General features: G+C 43.2%; 1 protein-coding gene across 3 annotated transcripts in view; it reads right to left on the reverse strand.

Annotated features, from left to right (window-relative positions):
- LOC144603531 (FYVE, RhoGEF and PH domain-containing protein 4-like) overlaps positions 1 to 20,632 on the reverse strand; it is a 123,444-nt gene that overhangs the window by 75,311 nt on the left and 27,501 nt on the right. The window contains exon 1 of one of the 3 annotated variants that reach the window (XM_078416857.1): positions 5,124 to 5,242. The exons of the other annotated variants lie outside the window; for them this stretch is intronic. The gene's annotated coding sequence lies outside the window, so the exon portion shown is untranslated. Of the gene's footprint in view, positions 1 to 5,123; positions 5,243 to 20,632 lie in introns of those variants that run through there. 3 annotated transcript variants of the gene reach the window in all.

A 20,632-nucleotide genomic window follows, 5' to 3' on the forward strand; every position in this document is an offset into this window, starting at 1 on the left:
TTTAAGTTTATCCTGGGCGTTAGAAGAGCTAAACTTAGCAATTATAGGGTTATTGAACTAAAACACTAAACCTGTTCCTCATCCATAAATGCTTCTTGTTCTGAATCATGCACAGCATTTTTGTTTTTATATCAAAAGGCTCCAGTCTCCAATTGGAAGCAAATGCCAGTCAGATTACATTCTCATTAAGCTTTAGCCAGGCTGTGGAGAGAGAAGTGTAAGGAGCTTAGAGTTTTAGTGCCTGCCTGTAGTTAAAGATCACAATCTGCTTAGAAATTCCTAACTAAACAAAAATAAAACAAATCAAAAGTGAATATGCCTATTGTACTCACATCAAAAATATCTTGACATCGTGACGTACTACTGTACCACCACAAACCAACATTTAGCTTTGAATTCGACATCATCCTTTAACCTATAACTCTATTTCTATCGTAGGTTCCTTCCCTCTCAATAAGTTAATACATCTCCTGACACAATACATACTTCTTTGGGCTTGATATCTGGTTTTCACAAGCTTGTTGCATGCAAAATGGTTTAGATTAGTTTAGAGATACAGCGTGGAAGCAGGCCCTTCGGCCCACCGAGCGATCCCAGCATACTAACACTATCCTACACACACTGGCGACAATTTACAATTATACCAAGCCAATTAACCTGCAGAAATGTACGTCTTTGGAGCGTGGGAGGAAGCCGGGGATCCCGGAGAAAACCCACGCAGGCCACAGGGAGGTGAGGTGGTACAAACTCCGTAAAGACAAGCACCCGTAGTCAGGGTCGAACCCGGGTCCCTGGCGCTGTAAGGTATTCACTGTACCTCAGTATACGTGACAACAATAATAAACCTAAACTTAAAACCTATATCCTCACCAGTTTCTAGAGTCCCTCTCAAAGGTCAAATGTAGGGCAAGCATGATGGCAGCTGGGAAATTATAGCCCCACCGACTCCCTTTGCTTTCACTTAAGCCTTAAGGTAGCAAATGGACAAATTAGTTCCAAACACTAATCCAAGAATAGTTCTGAATAATATAGCCAATTTGCTTAACAACATTAATCTTGAAATGCTCAGGCAAGTTTTCTTGGGGATTAAAATCTTGACAATTCAGTACCACTATACCAATAAGAACTTAATAGTAAGAACTAGAAAGAATTATAGCCCCAGGAAAAAATAATTTCTAGCACTTTAGTCAGTAATTCCACCCTGACCTACTTCCTGCAGGAAGGTTTGTTTAGCATTACCACAATGTTCTCTGTTCTTTGTATAAGTGCCACCTCGCACTGCTTTCCCTTTCATGATTCTGTAACTGCCCCTGGAACGCAGTGGAGAGATTGGTAAGAATTTGAGACTGATTCAGTTTTGAATTGGCTGGGGAAGATTGAAATTTTATGCTCAAACCGATCTCCGAGCCTATTGTACTTTGAAGTTTAGTTTAGTTCAGTTTGGAGATACAGCGCAGAAACAGGTCCTTTGGCCTGCACTGACCAGCGATCCCCACATATTAACACTATCCTACACTCGGGACAATTTTTACATTTATACCAAGCCAATTAACCTACAAGCCTGTACGTCTTTGGAGTGTGGGAGGAAAGCGGTTCTTGGAGGAAACTCACGCAAGTCTATTCGCACACCTTGGGTACGCAAGCAAAGAATTTCACTGTGACTTGCCACATGTGACAAGAAAGTATTCCATCCCATTCCATTCCAGGTCACGGGGAGAACGTACAAACTCTGTACAGACAAGCACCCGTACTCAGGATCAAACCCGGGTCTCTGGCGCTGTAAGCGCTGTAAGGCAGCAACTCTACAAGCTGCCTTTCAGGGGAGATGTGAAAAGAAGGTCCTTGTTTGCCCTCTTAACTTCATGACAAGAAAATAGAAATCCGATGACATATTTTGAGAAAGGGTAGGGAGATTTCTGATGCCCAGAAAACCAGTTAACCTTCAACTAACACATTGAACAGAACATCAAATCATTAACGTAACTGTTGTGCATTAATTATTGTGCACATGGCTCCTACATTACTCGTGTGATTACACTTCCAAAGCTCTTCACCAATGTTATCATGTTGTGAAAGATGCTAACAAGTGGAAAGGTTTCTACAGTAAAGCATAGAACAGTACAGCACAGGAACAGGCCCTTCGGCCCGCAATGTCAGTACTGAACATGATGCCGTTATACTGATCTCACCTGCCTGTACATGATCCATATCCCTCGATTCCCTGCATTTCCATGCGCCCAGGTAAAAGCCACTTAAACGCCACTATCATATCTGCCTCCATCCCCACACGTGACGATACGTTCCAGGCCCCTGCTACTCTATGTAAGAAACCTGCCCCACACATCTCCATTAAACTTGCCCCCTCTCATCTTATAGCGATACCCTCTCGTGTGTTGGACATTTCCACCCTGGGAAGAAAGGTTCTGACTGTCTACCCTATCTAAGCCTCCCTGAATTTTATACACCTTTTAAGTTTCCCTGCAACATTAAAGACAAAACAATCTAAGTCTACCTAACCTCTCCCAGTAGTGGAAGCCCTCTAATCCAAGCAATCCTTCCATTTCTTTCCATCTTGTCTGTTTATCTAGTTTTGCTTTAAAGGCATCATCTACTCTCGGTGGAATTTCCAGACTCTTGGTATGAAGGTATTTAAAAATTCCTGGTAGAATTTGTCCATGGCCATCTTTTATTCAGAGCTTGCAGTTTGAAACAACACACATAATGCTTTTGTATGCTATGAGAAGCAATGAAAAAGTTTAAAAGATCATTTGGTCATCATTATCAAAGTGGCCTGCCAGAACAAAGAGCTGCAGATGCTGGTTTACACAAAAGGACACAAAGTGCTGGAGTAATTCAGCGGCTCAGGCAGCATCTCTGGAGAACATGGACAGGTTCATGAGAAACCTGTTCCAGAGAGAACATGGACATGAACCTGTCCATGTTCATGGTCAGGTGAACATGAAGAAGGGTCTCGACCCGAAACGTCACCCATTCCTTCTCTCCCGAGATGCTGCCTGACCTGCTGAGTTACTCCAGCATTTTGTGAATAAATGAATATGAACACGTTTAGGGTCGGGACCTTTCTTCAGAAAGACTCTTGGCTTGCAGAGTTAAACAACCCAGAGAAGTATGATCGATTCCCACCACAGCAGCTGCAAAATTTAAATTAATTTAATAATCTGGAATTCACCAAATCATATTCGTAATGTTTTCCACAAAATTACCGGATTATTAAAAAAAACCTTCAGGGGAGAAAATCCACTATCCTACATGCGACTCTAAACTTAGCAATGAAGTTAGCTGGCAAGCAATTATACTTTTGAGGAGCAGAATTAGGCCATTCAGCCCATCAAGTCTACTCCGCCATTCAATCATGGCTGATCTATCGGTCCCTCTCAACCCCTTTCTCCTGCCTTCTCCCCATAACCCCTGACACCCGCACTAATCAAGAATCTGTCAATCTCCGCCTTAAAAATACCCATTGACTTGGCCTCCACAGGCGTCTGGGGCAATGAATTCCACAGATTCACCACCTCCTGATTAAAGAAATTCCTTGTCATCTTTCTAAAGGTATGTCCTTATATTCTGAGGCTGAGACCTCTGTTCCTAGACTCTCCCACTAGTGGAAACATCCTCTCCACATCCACTCTATCCAGGCCTTTCACTATTCGGTACGTTTCAATGAGGTTAATTAAGCTCAAGATAGTTAAGGATGGATCATAAATGCTAGCCTTGCACAGATCCTGAAAGAATAATTAATGAAATCATTATTTTTATTTCAACCCAAATAGCTAGAGTTTTTCTTTTGCTGTAGTTATGTTGATTACCTCTATTGCCACTAGCTATATACTAAAACTCTCATTTGTTTGTTTATTTGTGATCGAACTACAGCCAAAACGGCCACGATAGCGTGACAATTTTAGGCCCACCTTACTCACCGTCATTGCTATAATGGTAAAGCAAGTAGTTTTATTGAAATCGGTGTTATATTTTTAAAGTTATCCACATTTTAAAGTTTAAATCTATCTCATAGGGAGGGAGGGAGGGAGGGAGGGAGGGAGGGAGGGAGGGAGGGAGGGAGGGAGGGAGGGAGGGAGGGAGGGAGGAAGGAAGGAAGGAAGGGAGGAAGGGAGGAAGGGAGGGAGGGAGGGAGGAAGGGAGGAAGGGAGGAAGGAAGGAGAGGGTGCTGCACTAATGCAGGAGAGGTTTGGGCCCAACAAGTCCACTTGGTCTAGTATTATATAAAACTAATAGATTTCTATATTAGTTATGTTATAGCACATTAATAAATGTGCATATTTGGCCTCTTTTTCAGAACATGTTTTAAACTGCAACTCTCAGTTCCCACTCCAATTTTTTTAATGCAACCTTGTTTCAATTATTCTTCTTGCTCTAATGGCAGAACAAACTATTCCTGCACAGTGGGATGTTGTGGCGAAATTACCTGTATCTGCTATTTGCGTTCCTGCTAATATGCCCATTAATGTGGTGTCTTGCAATTAACCCCCCCTCCCTCCCCCCCCCCCCTCCCCCTCCACTAACTGGGTGCACATCATGGGTGAAATTATGGAGGTCTTGCGTCTAAAAAAAAAAATGAAGGTCAATAATACCAATTTCTCACTGAAACGAAACAACTGGAGAATCAAATGAGCAATCCGCTCTCAAATTTCTACTGGTACAAATCTGTGCTAGTAGGTTCTCCTAAGTTCATAAGTCATAGGAGCAGAAGTAGGCTATTCGGCCCATCGAGTCTACTCCGTCATTCAATCATGGCTGATCTATCTTTCCCTCTCAGCCCCATTCTCCTGCCTTCTCCCCATAACCCCTGACACCCGCACTAATCAAGAATCTGTCAATCTGCGCCTTAAAAATACCCATTGACTTGGCCTCCACAGCCATCTGCGACTAAGAATTCCACAGATTCACCACCTATTAAAATCACATCACACAATTCCAGAAGATATTCAGGAAACTCCATCTGCAACAGCTTCGTATTCACTGTAAGGCCTCAAACATCTTTGTTCTACTATCTTAACGACAGAGCACCATCAAGAGAAAAACCAAGACTGTCAACATTGCATTTAGTCCAAATCAAATCCTTCTGGTCAATCAAAAAACATTACCTCTGTGTAGTCAGCACCAGATTTTGGTGCATATCACGGAATCTTCATGGATATTATGTCCAACTTCCAAGTGATAATGTAGTCTACCCAAGTATCGGTTGACACCAAGATCAACTTCCTAATTTTCTCTCTCCCAATGACACAACACACTCAGGAAACTGCAAGTAATTGGTGTGAATAGCAGCCACATTAAGCAAGGGACTCTTTACATCCGTACATGTGCAATACCATTATGACTGTGTGTCAGGTTCCTCCTTCGATCATTCCTGTTTTTACAGCATAATAACTTCCCCTTCTTGAAATAGCAGTTCACCACGACGTGTCATTATTGGTCATATTGAAGAGAAAGGCAGAGAATGCAAAGTGCATCTGATTGCCTGACCACACTGCAAGTCAATGTCATTCTTCACAGCCTAATCTCCATCAGGACTGGTCTTGCTTTATAATCATTTATTCCCACACCCCTGCAACACCCAGTATTAGAGTTTTAGAGTAAAGCTGCACAAAAGGATTCTGAGGACAAAAGGAACTGCAGATGCTAAAATTATGAGCCAAAACAAAGTGCTGGAGTAACTCAGCAGTCAACCAGACCGTTGGACCATCTTTAATAAGATCTTATCTTGCACAAAGTAATATACCCTTTATCCTGTATCTGTACACTGCTCGGCTCAGCAGTGAAAAGCCTGTGTTGCCTATTAACCAGAGAGCGGCATAAACTATACATGATTGTAATCGAGCCGTCCACAGTGTACTGATATATGATAAAGGGAATAACGTTTAGTGCAAGATAAGGTCCAGTAAAGTCCGATTGAAGATAGTCCAAGGATCCCCAATGAAGTGGATAACAGCTCAGAACTGCTCTCTAGCTGATAGGATGGTTCAGTCGGCTTGATTGTAGTCATGTGCAGTCATTTTGTTAACTGGATAGCACGCAACAAAAGGTTTTCACTGTAGCTTGGTACATGTGACAATAATAAACTGAATTAAACTCTTGAGGGATTGGTTTTGGTTTATTATTGTCACGTGTTCAGAGATACAGTGAAACACTTTGTTTTACAAGCTATCTAATCAAAACAGAAAATAATATACATAAATACAATCAAGCCAATAGGTAGTGAAGAGATAGATGTAGAGAGCATAATATAGTTCTCAGCTTAATAGCATCATATACAAGAAACAAAGTCCACAATGAGGTAGAGCTAGTTCTGTTCATTAGCTTATGGAAGGACTGTTCATGCACTCCACTGTGCTGCCTGAAGTTAATACCGAGCCAGCATCTGCAGTTCCTTGTTTCTACTCAATAACTAACTCCTTTGTCTTGCTGACACTGAGGGACAGGTTGTGGACCTGACACCACCTTACTAAGTTCTCGATCTCCTTTCCGTATTCAGTCTCATCATTGTTCATGATCTGACTCACCACAGTGGTGTCATCTGCAAACACGTGTGTGTGTGTGTCTGTGTCTGTGTCTGTGTGTGTGTGTGTGTGTGTGTGTGTGTGTGTGTGTGTGTGTGTGTGTGTGTGTGTGTGTGTGTGTGTGTGTGTGTGTGTGTACGTCTGTATACAGGCCAATTAAAACACTCTGGACGTGTATGTTGGGGGACAGGGCCTGGACCCTTCTTCAGACGGATTGCATTAGGGGAGAGAAAGTTGGAAAAACGAGTTGAGGATGGGGCAAAGCCAGGCAAGTGATAGGTGGATACAGATGAGGGGGATAAACGCAAAATGCTGGAGTAACTCAGCAGGACAGGCAGCATCATGGGAGATGTTTCGGGTAGAGACCCTTCTTCAGACTGATCTCAGGGGAGAAGGAGATGGATAAGGAAGTGTAAGGTGTGCAAATAGGACAAAGGGAATAAAGATCTAGGAAAATGTCGAATAGATCATTGTTAGCTGGGAGGAGATAACAACAAAGCAAACAGATAAAATGTAGTCAGAGACAGTAAGACTGGTCAGGATTTGATTGCAGATAGGTAGAATAAGTGACAAAGCTCGAGATGAAAATGAGACAAAGGGTGCCTCCTGTGGCACTTTGTGTTTGGGTCACAAGGATTTGGAGTCTAGCAGGATTATGGTCCTTACTAATCAAGAACCTGTCAATCTCCGCTTTAAAAATAGCCAACGACTTGGCCTGCACGGCCGTCTGTGGCAGTAAATGCCACAGATTCACCACCCTCTGACTAAAGAAATACCTCATTTTCTTTCTAAAGGTGCATCCTATCACTCCGAGTCTATGCCCTCTGGCCCTGAACTCTCCCACTAGAGGAAACATCTTCTCCACATCCACTCTATCCAGGCCTTTCACTGTTTGGTAAGTTTCAATGAGGCCCCCTCCTCAACCTTCTAAACCCCAGCGAGCACAGGCACAGTGTCGTTAAACACTCAGGAGGAATCATGCCTGGCAGTCAGCCCGAGGGGGTGGGGACATGATGGTCAATCAACAAAGCGCACACAAATCAGACATAAAAATCAATGTTGGCGCAAGCACAATGAACCACATGGTCCACTTCTACTCCTTTGTTCAAATCTATTTACGTGCAACCTGCTGCACTTCTGCTGAAGATATAGCAGAGGTGTAATGAACTGCGGCAGCATGTAAAAAAGAAAGGCTCCCGACCCGAAACATCGCCTATCCACGTTCTCCAGAGATGCTGCCTGACCACCGAGTTACTCCAGCACTTTGTGTCTTTTCCTTGCTAAATCAGCATCTGCAGTTCCTTGTTTCTCCCTCTAAACCTTTCCTATCCATGTACCTGTCCAAGTGTCTTTCAAATGCTGTTGTAGTACATTCCTCAATCACCTCCTCCGGCAGCTCGTGCCATACACCCACCAACCTCTCAGCATGAAGAATGTACACCTGTGGCACATATTTTCCAGATAGCCACTCTACGCACAAAGAGACACGAGAGAAGATTCTTGATTCTGAGGGAAGAGAAGCCATGCAGACGAATGCTACAAATCTGATGGAGGACATGCTGTGTTGAAAATGATGTCCAAGAAACAGTTTCCAGTTCAAAAACCAACCAAAGGTTCACTGAGGTGTGAACTTTGGCAGCGAACAGAAAAATCTAGGTCATTAAATGTGCATGGCCTGGTATCCAGTGACTGAAGAAAAGTAATGGAGAAGTGTTGCCAATCACAGCCCCTGGCTATACTAATCCAGGCAGCAGTTCACATTGGCTGCACCCCAGCACTGTAAAAATAATGCATTTGATCATCAGAGATAGGTTGGTTTAAGGCCTCTATCTGAGAGAAGAGTCTCATCTCCTTGTCACTATATCAGCAGTGGAGTGTGAAAATCAGTGAACTGAATTAGATTCGCTTTTAGCTTCGCTCAGTATAGCTTTGTCAGTCACACAGCATGGAAACAGGCCATTTGGCCCAACTTGCCCCCACACCGACCAACATGCCCCATCTACACTAGTCCTACCTGCCTGCATTTGGCCCATATCCCTCTAAACCTCTTCGATCCATGTACCTGTCCAAATGTTTCTTAAACGTTGCGATATAGCCTGCCTCGACTACCTGCTCCGGCAGCTCGTTCCACACACACACCATCCTTTGTGTGAAAAAAGTTACCCCTCAGGTTCCTATTAAATCTTTCCCCACTCATCTTAAACCTATGTCCTCTGCTTCTCGATTCCCTTACTCTGGGCACGAGACTCTGTGCATCTTTTGTTATAAGATTTTTAATTCCACACACTCCATTTCAATTAATTTGGTCAAATCAAAGTAATTTAGATGTGCTGCTCCTTTCAATCATTACTGTACAAAAATCACAGAAGACAATTAAAAAAAATATCTCCTGCTCAAATCTCTTTGCTATTTTTTGTTCTTTAATTTATAGTTATGTGATCGTTCATCCCATTGAATACTTTGCATTCTAGAAGGCAATTATTTTATTTGGAGACATGGCCTTAATCAACTATGATAAGGGCAATAATATTAACACAAACTGCACAGCATCACATGGTCATGTGCAATATAATCAATGTCATGTGATCAGGTGCAGAAACAAGGAACTACAGATGTTGGTTTACACAAATGGACACAAAGTGCTTGAGTAACTGAGGGGATCAGGCTGCATCTCTAGAGGACATGGGTAGGTGACGTTTTGGGTTGGACCCCTTGGTTTGAAACAATATCCCAAAGGCAAATTTCCAGGACTTTGACTTCACCAACTTAAGTCAAGCCTTGGTTAGTGATCTCAAATGTACCTCAGTCAACATGAACGAACGAACGAATGAATGAATGAATAGGTTTATTGGCCAAGTATGTGCATATACAAGGAATGTGCCTTGGTGCTCCGCTCACAAATGACAACACAAACATACAGTTAACAATTAAGAATGAAGCATAACCACATCAAAACAATAAGGTTACAACATTACGGTTTAAACATGTGGGTGAAAATAAACCAGAGCAAAAAAGAGAGACTACAGACTTTGGTTATTGAGTAGAACTACTACTCGTGGAAACAAAGCTGTTTTTATGTCTGGCTGTGGCTGCTTTGACAGTCCGGAGTCGCCTTCCAGGGGGACATACCTGCATTGGTACGAGGTCTACAGTAGGGTGACAGTTCTTGTATTTCCCTAGGATTTACAATGTAAAGATACCACTTGTACCAAGCGGGACAGGCAGCAGCTCTGGAGAGAAGGAATGGGTGACGTTTCGGGTTGAGACCCTTCTTCAGATTGAAGTCTGGTCTCGAACCGAAACGTCACCCATTCCTTCTCTCCAGAGCTGCTGCCTGTCCCGCTGAGTTGCTCCAGCTTTTTATGTCTATCTTCGGTTTAAACCAGCATCTGCAGTTCCTTCCTAACACTTGGACCAATATGGGATCTATAATATAAATGTAGCACTTGCATCACCACTTATTAGTAGTCTCTGCAGTATTATGGGCTTGCATCAATGGTGTAAAGGCACCACTTCCTGTCTTCATTTAAACAGCAAACGCTGGCAATCTGTTTAATCATGAGACACAGTTTAACCTCGTATTATCTGGATAAACACAAACAGGATAAATTCGGTGCAAGTATACAGAAAACTAAATTAGTCAAAAGTAAGTAGCAGAGATGTGCAACTTTTGCTTTGCTGTTTTGTTATTAACTGCTGTAACATCAAAAATCCATTTAACATTTACTTTGTTTTTTTAAATGAAAGCAATCGGCCAACTTCCTCAAATAACACATTTTGCCATTTTCTTCCTGCTTCACTTTGACAAGCTAAAGTGTCCTTGTAAACAAACCTGAAGAAACAGCTGAGAATCCAGATAGCTTGAAGGTCCCAGCCTCACTTGCATTCCTTTGAAATGTTAAAATGAATTATTGACTTGCTCAATTGATCTGTGAACTATGTCAGTGAGCATCTAGGCCAAATGCCGTAACATGGTACAAGCCGAACACAAAGCTCTGGAGGAACTCAGTGGGTCAGGCAGCATCTGAAAAGGGACTGGACAGATGCCATTTTGGGTCGGGACCTGAAACAGCATCTGAAGAGTGGCACAGTGGCGCAGCGGTAGAGTTGCTGCCTTATAGTGCCAGAGACCCGAGTCCGTGCTCTCTGTACAGAGTTTGCGCATTCTCCCTTGGAGCACGATGGTTCTCTACCAAATTCCACCAAATTTATCCCGTTTGTGTTTATCCAGATAATACGAGGTTAAACTGTGTCCCATGATTAAACAGATTGCCAGCATTTACTGTTTAAATGAAGACATTGAGAATTAGACACAAGGAACCGCAGATGCTGAAGTCTTCAGCAAAGTGCTGGAGTAACGGTGGCACAGCGGTAGAGTTGTTGCCTTACACTCCTGACTACGGGTGCTGTCTGTACAGAGTTTGTACCTTCTCTCTGTGACCGCGTGGGTTTTCCCCGGGTATTCCAAGTTCCTCCCACACTCCAAAGACGTGCAGGTTTGTAGGTTAATTTGGCTTCTGTAAATTGTCCCTGGTGTGTAGGATAGTGGTAGTGTACGGGATCGCTGGTAGCCGCAGACTCGATGGGCCGAATGGTCTGTGTCCATGCAGTGTCAGCTGAAGGTTTCCTCCCACATCCCAAAGACATGCAGGTCTGTAGGTTAATTGGCTTCTGTAAATTGCTCCTGATGTGTTGAATACAAAAGTGGGAATAACATAGAACTAGTGGGTGATCGATGATTGGCATGGTCTCAGTGGGCCTGTTTCCATGCTGTATCTCTAAACTAAAAGACAATACTAGCTTCGTGTTGATTCATCCATTAGCGAACATTTTGTTTAAATACTCCACACTCTGCCAGTTTTTACTTTCACATAGTTGATTATTGTTTTTGAGCACAATTCATTTTGGTACAGCTTAACCAAAACGAGTGAAAAGAAAGGTAGCAATTGGAGCAAGGGAAAACATTTTGGAAGTAATATCGTCAATTTTGACTGAGTGATAATCTAACACCAAGAACCAGTACAAGCCTCAGTAACTATGTAGCATAAATGGTCTCAATATGTAGTTTGACAAAAGTACTTACTTTGCATCTGAACTCATATCAGCAAAGTCCATGCATGTTAAAAACTCGCAGCAAGAAACACACAGAGAACATGGAACAGTTCAGCACAGTAATAGCCCCTTCAGCCCACGATGTCCACGATGAACAGTTAAACCAATCTTTTGTGTCTGACCATGATCCATTTCCCTCCAGTCCCTACACATCCACGTGCCTATAATAGAAGTCATTTAAGTAACTAAGAGTCTGAAGAAGGATCCCAACCCTGAAACATCACATATCCGTGTTATTGAGAGACGCTGCCTGACTTATTCCAGCACTTTGTGGCTTCTTTCATTGAAGTAACATTTGATGAAAGGATCTGTTCCCAATGACAATGCAGAGCCAACCACCTCTCAAGAGCATCATTAAAGTGGTGCGTCAATGTAAGAGGGCGCAGGTTCTTCAGTTCTAGCAATAAGGGTTTTGGAGGTGCCAATGTGTAGAGTTTTGGGAGACTTTAGATATGAAGGGAATCAGTCAGTCATAAAGTGAATATGTAGTGACTGCATATAAATGCGAAAAGGTGTTCATAATGTGTTTTCTTGAAAAGATTAAAAGCAGTTTGGTGTACTTGTATGCAGTTCTGTATACAAGACATTTGATCAGATAGTGGAGTGTTGCCATTGGATTTCACACGCTCCTGGTTGTGAAACAATAAAATAAACAAAGCTCCTGCATCATATATGTGGGATTTACCATCAATCCTGTGTTATCCAAACTCCAACTCAGGATCTATTTCAGTTTGTTATTTTAGTTTAAGTACCTTAAATCCATAAATGGAAATTGAACAGAAGATTTTGTTTGACTCCTGTGCACAGAGTGCAGAATCACCATTTAATCAGAATGCTCATGGAAGTTCTGAGAAACCTGGGAACATATTTGTTTGAGCCGGGCAAATATAGTCACTTGTGAAATTCAGGGCAGCCTACGTCAATCACTGGGGTCTCTTCGGACGTTGTTTAGCTTTATTATTGTCACATGTACTGAGGTACCGTGAAAAGCTTTGTTTTGCATGCTATCCAAACAGACCAGATACACCAAACATAGATATAACCAGTTCAATCTCAAGTACAAAAGATAGAGCAAAGGCGAAGATACAAGTGCAGAATAGAGTTCTCAGCATTTTTAAAATTTAGAGATACAGTGTGGAAACAGGCCCTTCGGCCCACCGAGTCCACGCCGACCAGCCATCGCCCGTTCACTTGTTCTATCCTTCACACTGGGGACAATTTACAGGAGATAATTAACCCACAAACTTGCGCGTCTTTGAAATGTGGGAAGCAACCGGAACACCAGGAGAAAACCTGCGCATTGTAGCACATCAATTCATTAGACAGAGTGCAACGTTTTTCCATGGGGTAAAGGTGATTCAGACATTATTCTAGTTTATGGAAGGACAGTTTAGAAGCCTCGTCTTGTTCAGTGCAGACATAATGGGCTGAAGGACGTATTCCTGTGGGGTTCTGTGTTGTATGTTCACAAGAGAGTCAACAATGGGATGGTAGACAACGTCCCGGTGGGTTCTAAGGGCACTGAAGTTTAGATTAGAGACACAGCATGGAAACAGGCCCTTCGGCCCACCGAGTCCACGTTATCGATCACCCGCTCACGCTTGTCCCAAGTTATCCCACATTCACGTCAACTCTCTACGCACCAGGGACAATTCACAGTGGCCAATTACCCCATCAAACCCGCACGTCTTTGGGATGTGGGAGGAGACCGGAGCACCCGGAGAAAACCTAGGCAGTCACATGGAGAACGTGCAAACTCCACAGACACAGCATTGATGCTGGGTCTCTGGCCATGTGAGGCAGCAGCAGCAGCTCCAACAGTTGTGCCACCATGACATCTTTAAGGATTGGGGAGCTGGGGGGGGAGGGGGGGGGGGGGTAAATCAGAGTCAGGTGACTTTGCACAAGATCTGCTTGAGAACTAGGGCACGAGTTTCTGCTCCACCTGCCAACAGGCAGTGTTCTTTACAACTACCTGATGAATCTAGCATTTCCCATCTCCATTCAACTGCTGATCAACCTTGGAACATATTCAGCCACTGATGCCAATACATATCAATATTACATTGCAAGCAGATCTTTTGGTAAAGAAACCAAGACTTGGCAAATTCCTTCTGAACACAGCAGTTCCTTAACACCATTCATAGTGATGTCCAAGTCTCCCCATCCCTCACAATCACTTTACAAAGGATTAGCAACCTGCTGGTACGGTTCATCCCCTTCCAACGGATGAAACCATGGATTGATTTCTCAACAGCTTGTTTCAGCGATTCAAGCTTAAACGTTTGCAGTTGACAAAAATCTGGATAACCAAAATAGTAACTGCAATGCAGCACCTCATTCATGAAACATCAAAAAGTGCCCAATATACAATGCACAATGAAGCTTGCAATAATGGACATGTTTCCGAGACAAAATACTATAAAGCTAGGAATGGGACCATGTTGACAAGTCTGTTAGAGTTTTCAAAGGCAAAGGACGAAGCAGCTGAATTAAAAATCTACTGGAGAAAAACTGTGATTGATGAACTGTGACTGGCAAATGAAATTCCTCGCATGTTGCAAAACATACTCGGCTAATAAAATATGATTATGATTATAATTATGATGTTGGAGAGACAGATCGGTCTCCAGGTATTCGTCTATTCATGTGTGTTACAAACAATCTAAAGTGCTTTTGCAGACTGGTTAGTGAGTGGCTGATGTTTCACACCCTCCTCACACCCAACATTTTTAGTCCCACTGATTCCAGAAACATGCAAGTATCCATTGAATGGTTGAAAGATACAGCATTGAAACAGTTCCATTGGCCCAGGGAGTTCACACCGACCATCAATCGCCAGCTCACATCAGTTCAATGTCATCTGTACTTTCGCATCCATTCCCTGCACATCAGGGACTATTTTTCCTGAGGCCAAATAACCTACAAGCCGCAGGTGTGGGAAGTGTGAGTAAACCGGAGCAGCAGGAGGCAACCCATGTGGACACAGGGATGGCGTGCAAACTCCACACAAACAGCATCTGAGGTCAGGATTGAACCTGGATCTCTGGCGCCGTGAGGCAGCAGCTCCACCAGATAATTTGATGAGGATGCTATTCACCTTGAATAATTATAAGAATAAATAGCATACATTATAGGTTAAACAATATACTGATTAATTATGTGATATTAAGAATTAGCTGCTTCACTGAAAGGGGACAGAAATTGGATGAGGCTGGGTGTAAGTGTCCGAGCTTCATTTATAGAAATAATGCATTTCCTGTTAGAAAATGACACTTTTAGTCTCATTTCTTTTCTACATTGGATCAGTCTACAAGTCCATGGGTAGACTCACCTCATGGGGATTTTCACAAAGGCAGCAGTAGTGAAGCATTGCTGAGGCAGCAGACAAATGCAGAGAAATGATAGCACGCCTGTACGTTGATGAATTACTCTCATCAACCTTTGCAGGTGTCCGGTGGAGAGTGTACTGACTTGTTGCATCACGGCCTGGATCACGGCCTGGATCGGCAACTCAAACGCCCAGGAACAAAGGGAATTACAACAAGTGGTGAACGCTGCCCAGTCCATCACGGGTATTCACCTCCCCACTATCGAAGGGATCCAGAGCAGGTGTTGCCTCAAAATGGCAGCCAGCATCGTCACAGACCCACCCCAGCATCGTCACAGACCCACCCCAGCATCGTCACAGACCCACCCCAGCATCGTCACAGACCCACCCCAGCATCGTCACAGACCCACCCCAGCATCGTCACAGACCCACCCCAGCATCGTCACAGACCCACCCCAGCATCGGCACAGACCCACTCCAGCATCGTCACAGACCCACCCCAGCATCGTCACAGACCCACCCCAGCATCGTCACAGACCCACCCCAGCCTATCCACGGACTCATTTCACTCTTGCCGTCAGGAAAGAGATATAGGAGTCTGAAAACCAGGATGTCCAGGGACAGCGTCTTCTCATTAGGCCATTGAACATTACAAACTCCAACTGAACCCTGAACTACAAACTGTCTTGTTTGCACGAGGGACTCTTGAAATCTATCTACATCCAAGAACGGAGATAGACAATAGACAATATGTGCAGGAGTAGGCCATTCGGCCCTTCGAGCCAGCACCGCAATTCAATGTGATCATGGCTGATCATTCTCAATCAGTATCCCGTTCCTGCCTTCTCCCCATACCCCCTGACTATGCTATCCTTAAGAGCTCTATCTAGCTCTCTCTTGAATGCATTCAGAGAATTAGCCTCCACTGCCTTCTGAGGTAGAGAATTCCAGATTCACAACTCTCTGACTGAAAAGGTTTTTCCTCATCTCCGTTCTAAATGGCCTACCCCTTATTCTTAAACTGTGGCCCCTGGTTCTGGACTCCCCCAACATTGGGAACATGTTTCCTGCCTCTAACGTGTCCAACCCCTTAATAATCTTATATGTTTTGATAAGGTCCCCTCTCATCCTAAATTCCAGTGTATATAGAACTGGATTCTGAGCAAGGTTCAGTTCTGCAAAATACCCGACTACCTTCTCTCTGTTCAAACGTTCATGGGTTTGGTTTTAATTTCCACTATTTAATTTTTGAAAATGCTCTTCTCCCCAACATTTGCATTTTTCTTTCATTTACTTTACGATTTTGCTTAGGTCAGGCCCATAGTGTCCGAGCCAAGAGGACTGATCAACTGCAGTCGACTCTAAGAATCATCTAAATGGGTCATCTAGGAAGATCCCAACAGCAATCCATTTAAAATTAGTTTGGGAAGACTGTTAACCACATAATATATCATTAGTAAGTATTCTGACGTATAAACAGGCAGGGGAATGGAATTAAAGCAGATAGGTCAACTTGAACCAAAAGCAAATTGGAGGAACAGCATCTCATATTTCGCTTGGGCAGCTTACAGTCCAGTGGTATGAATATTGATTTCTCTAACTTCAAGTAGACCCGGCATTCCCTCTCTCACTATCCCTCCCCCACCCAAGTCACACCAGCTTCTCGTTTTCACCCAACATACAGCTAACAATGGCCTGTTTCCTTTATCATCGTTACTTTTTTGCATATCTTTCATTCATTGTTCTTTATCTCCGTACATCATGGTCAATATCTCTCATTTCCCTTATCCCTAACCAGTCTGAAGAAGGGTCTTGACCCAAAACACCATGCATCCCTTCTCTCCAGAGGTGCTGCCTGTCCCGCTGAGTTACTCCAGCGTTTTGTGTCCGTCTTCGGTTTAAACCAGCATCTGCAGTTCCTTCCTACACAATACAGGACTAGTGGATCAATGGAGCTTCTTTCGAATTATAATTTATTTTATCCTTAATAATCTCTCTCTTTAAAATAAATGCTGTTCATAATTTAAATGAATCTGAGTAGACGAAGCGAGTGCTTAGATTTTAAATCCTCGTTGGAAGGTGATCCTGACATTTAATCCTGACATTTGGGGTTTATGTCAAAATTATAATAGAACAGCATAATCAACATGAATAATTCTACTGACTAAAATCACAGTAAAATTGAATACATCAAATTAAATGAGAAAAAATATCAAATAAGAATCTGTTTATAATATGGGGAGAAGCCTTGGCTGGATTTATCAGGCATTATATTTCTGAATCATTGACTAGTTTGGACACCATGCAACACTTTCACAAGACTGACTGGATAGCAGGCAACTAAAGCGTTTCACTGTACCTCGGTACGTACGACAATAAACTAATCACGTTACTGTCCACAAGAATTCACCACATACCACTTCATGTTTCTTGGTGGATGACTGAATATCTGCACCCTCAGATGAAAGCAGAACATGATCCATATCTGGTACGGATCGGGCCCAGCAAACCACACGAGTAAAAGGCTCGATGATACAAGGAACTGCATAGAAGAGTACAGTACAGCACAGGAACAGGCCCTTCGGCCCACAATGTTTGTGCCGAACATGAAGCCAAGACCCAATCTTATCAGCCAGCCCTTTATCCATGTCCCACCATTCCCTGCATATCCATTTGTCTATCCTGAAGCCTCTTAAATGCCACTCTGCCTCCACCACCAACCCCAACAACACACTCCAGACACCCACCACCCTCTGTGTCAAAAAAAAAGCTTGCCTCACAAATCTCCTTTAAACTTTGTTTCTTTTGCCTTAAAGCTCTACCCTCTAACCTTGGACATCTCCACCTGGGGAAAGGCCCTGGCTGCCTGCCCTGCCTATGCTTCCCACAATTGTAGACACTTCTATGAAGATGGAAATTGCTCACTCTGTGATCCAGCTTTCACAGCCATCAGAAAGGTTCCAAGGACAGAAGTCACATTTCATTAGCCTCTGAGCACATTGGATCCATAGGCTTGCATCAAAAGCAATAAGCTTTAAAATCTTCTAATGCTCCGAAAAGCTGCAAATAAGGTTGTAATGTGTGTAATGAAGGAAATGGCTTCTCCTCAATGAGCCAAAAAGATTGCTTTGTGTTTCAACCGCTCAGTAGTTCATTATTTCCTTTGATGCAAAGTCCTCTATTCATTATTCTTATTCATCAGTTCAATCTGTAATCACTGAATGGGGCTTCTAACTGTTTACAGTATGAATGGATAATGGCTATAGGAAGGAAATGCAGATGCTAGTTTACACCTAAGGCAGACACAAAAAGCTGGTCAGGCAGCGGGTCAAGAGATTTCAAGATCAATTTATTGTCACATGCACCAATTAAGTACAGTGAAATTTGAGTTACCATACAGCCATACTAAGTAAAAAGGAACAAGACACACAGTCACAATTTGTTTTTAAACATAAACATCCACCACAGCGGATTCCACATTCCTCACTGTGATGGAAGTGGAAGAACCATCTTCCTCTTTGTTCACCTGCGGTCGGGGCTGTTGAACCATCTGCAGTCGCCGCTGCCGACTGTCCGAGGCCCTCGCGTCAGGATGATTGAAACTCTCCGCGTCGGGACGGATTGAAACTCTCTCCGCAACCTGGAGCTCCTGAGTCGGCCTCTTTTTACCAGAGACCGCGGGCTTCACAATGTTAAAGTCCAGAGCTCTCCACAGTCGATCCACGGCAAAGGATCTCAAGCTCCACGATGTTGAAGTCCGCATCGCGCCCGCGGCATGAAGCACCGGGCCGGACTCCAGGAAAGGCTGCCAACTCCTCGATGTTAGGCCGCAGTGGGGACAGAGATACGATACGGGGGAAAAAAATTTAAATCGCATCTCCGTCGAGGTAAGAGATTGAAAAAAAGTTTCCCCCAATTCCACCCCCCACATAAAACAAACCAAGAAACACTAAAACGTACTTTTAACACGTACTTAAAATAATAAAAACAGTAGAAAGGACAGACAGACTGTTGGCGAGGCAGCCAGTCCTGGTGGCGCCACCCGGTGGATCTCAGTCAGGCAGCATCTCTGAAATAGGTGACGTTTCAGGTCGAGACCCTTCTTCAGAGATGCTGAGTTACTCCAGCATTTTGTGTCTTTCGTTGGTAAACCAGCATCCACTGTATACAGTTCCTTGCCTCCACTATTGGAGAACCTCAATGGGTTAGGCAGCACTTCTGGTTATGTTCGAGTCTGTTCACCTGTTTGGTCTGAAGAAGGGTCGTAACCTGAATCGCCATCTATCCATTCCCCTCACAGATCCTGCCTGGCCTAACGAGTTACTCCAGTACTTTGTTTTGTTAAAACTCAGGATTCCAACATCTGCAATTCCTTATGTCTCCTTCTACAGAGGTTTGCTGGATTTCTACCAAAAGGAAGAACAGATGCAACTTATTTTCTGAACAGAAGAAAATGAGAAGAATTACAAGGTAGACACAAACAGCTGGAGTAACTCAGCGGGTCAGGCAGCATCTGGGGAGAGAAGCAATGGGTGACGTTTCGGGACGAGACCCTTCTTCAGACTGAAGAATTACAATCATGGAGGTAACACACAACTACCTTGGGCTTTTCTCCCAGTGAGAAGAGGTGGAAGGTTGGTCAACTGAAATGGAGAAAGGTAATTCAGTGAATTCTGCTCGAAAAGAACTCAGTGACCGTTTCAAAACATGGAAGCAAATTTACCTCAATTTAAAGTGTAAGAAAATAACTGCAGATGCTGGTACAAATCAAAGGTATTTATTCACAAAAATGCTGGAGTAACTCAGCAGGTCAGGCAGCATCTCAGGAGAGAAGGAATGGGCAACGTTTTGGGTCGAGGCCCTTCTTTTAAAAGTGCCTTGTCCTCAGTTGAAAAAAGTGTTGACAAATCCTTGCTGGGAGCACTTAAATGGCAATTAAAATTCAAAAGCCTCTCCTTCTCCAGGGAAAAACAAAACAATATTTTTAATTGCGATTGTGCCTTTCCAGCCAAAGATGAATATATTTTCCAACTTACCTGGTTCCAAAGCAAAAGAAACACATTTTCAGCATCATCTGCAATGAATAGTGTTAGTGCCACTGATTCATGCTGAATCTCTGAATATAATCCTTTCATAATGCACATTAAACCAGGAACCGCACTGCACGATATAGGAGGTTCAATATGCTCAATTAGTTTGCACATCGTACAGCAGATGGGCTAATAAGGAAGCTTGCGATGCATTTGGGGGGATAGGTTTACACATGGCTGCTGCAAGGGAAATCCCACAAGGCAAAATGGATTCATTCAATGGCATTTACTAGCAAATTGATTTAATTATTGCCCATTGGTAAGGTTTCCTGTGTTTGGTTTTCATTTAAGCTTCCATACAAACAGGAATACTCTGCACTGTGCAGAATAGCTTTTTACAACTAAATCATAATACATTCAAATGATTAGAGCAAAAACAATTGATTTAAAAAAAAATTAATGACTAAAAGGCAAAGACACAACTAATTAATGCAGCTTTACGTGGGAGAACATGCTAACTCCACACAGACAGCACCCAAGCCCGGGTCTCCATGACTGCGAGGCAGCATCTGCTCCTCTGTGTAGGAAGGAACTGCAGATGCTGGTTTAAACCGAAGATC

Source organism: Rhinoraja longicauda, chromosome 20 (assembly GCF_053455715.1).
Source record: "Rhinoraja longicauda isolate Sanriku21f chromosome 20, sRhiLon1.1, whole genome shotgun sequence".
In the NCBI taxonomy this organism is placed as follows: domain Eukaryota; kingdom Metazoa; phylum Chordata; class Chondrichthyes; order Rajiformes; family Arhynchobatidae; genus Rhinoraja; species Rhinoraja longicauda.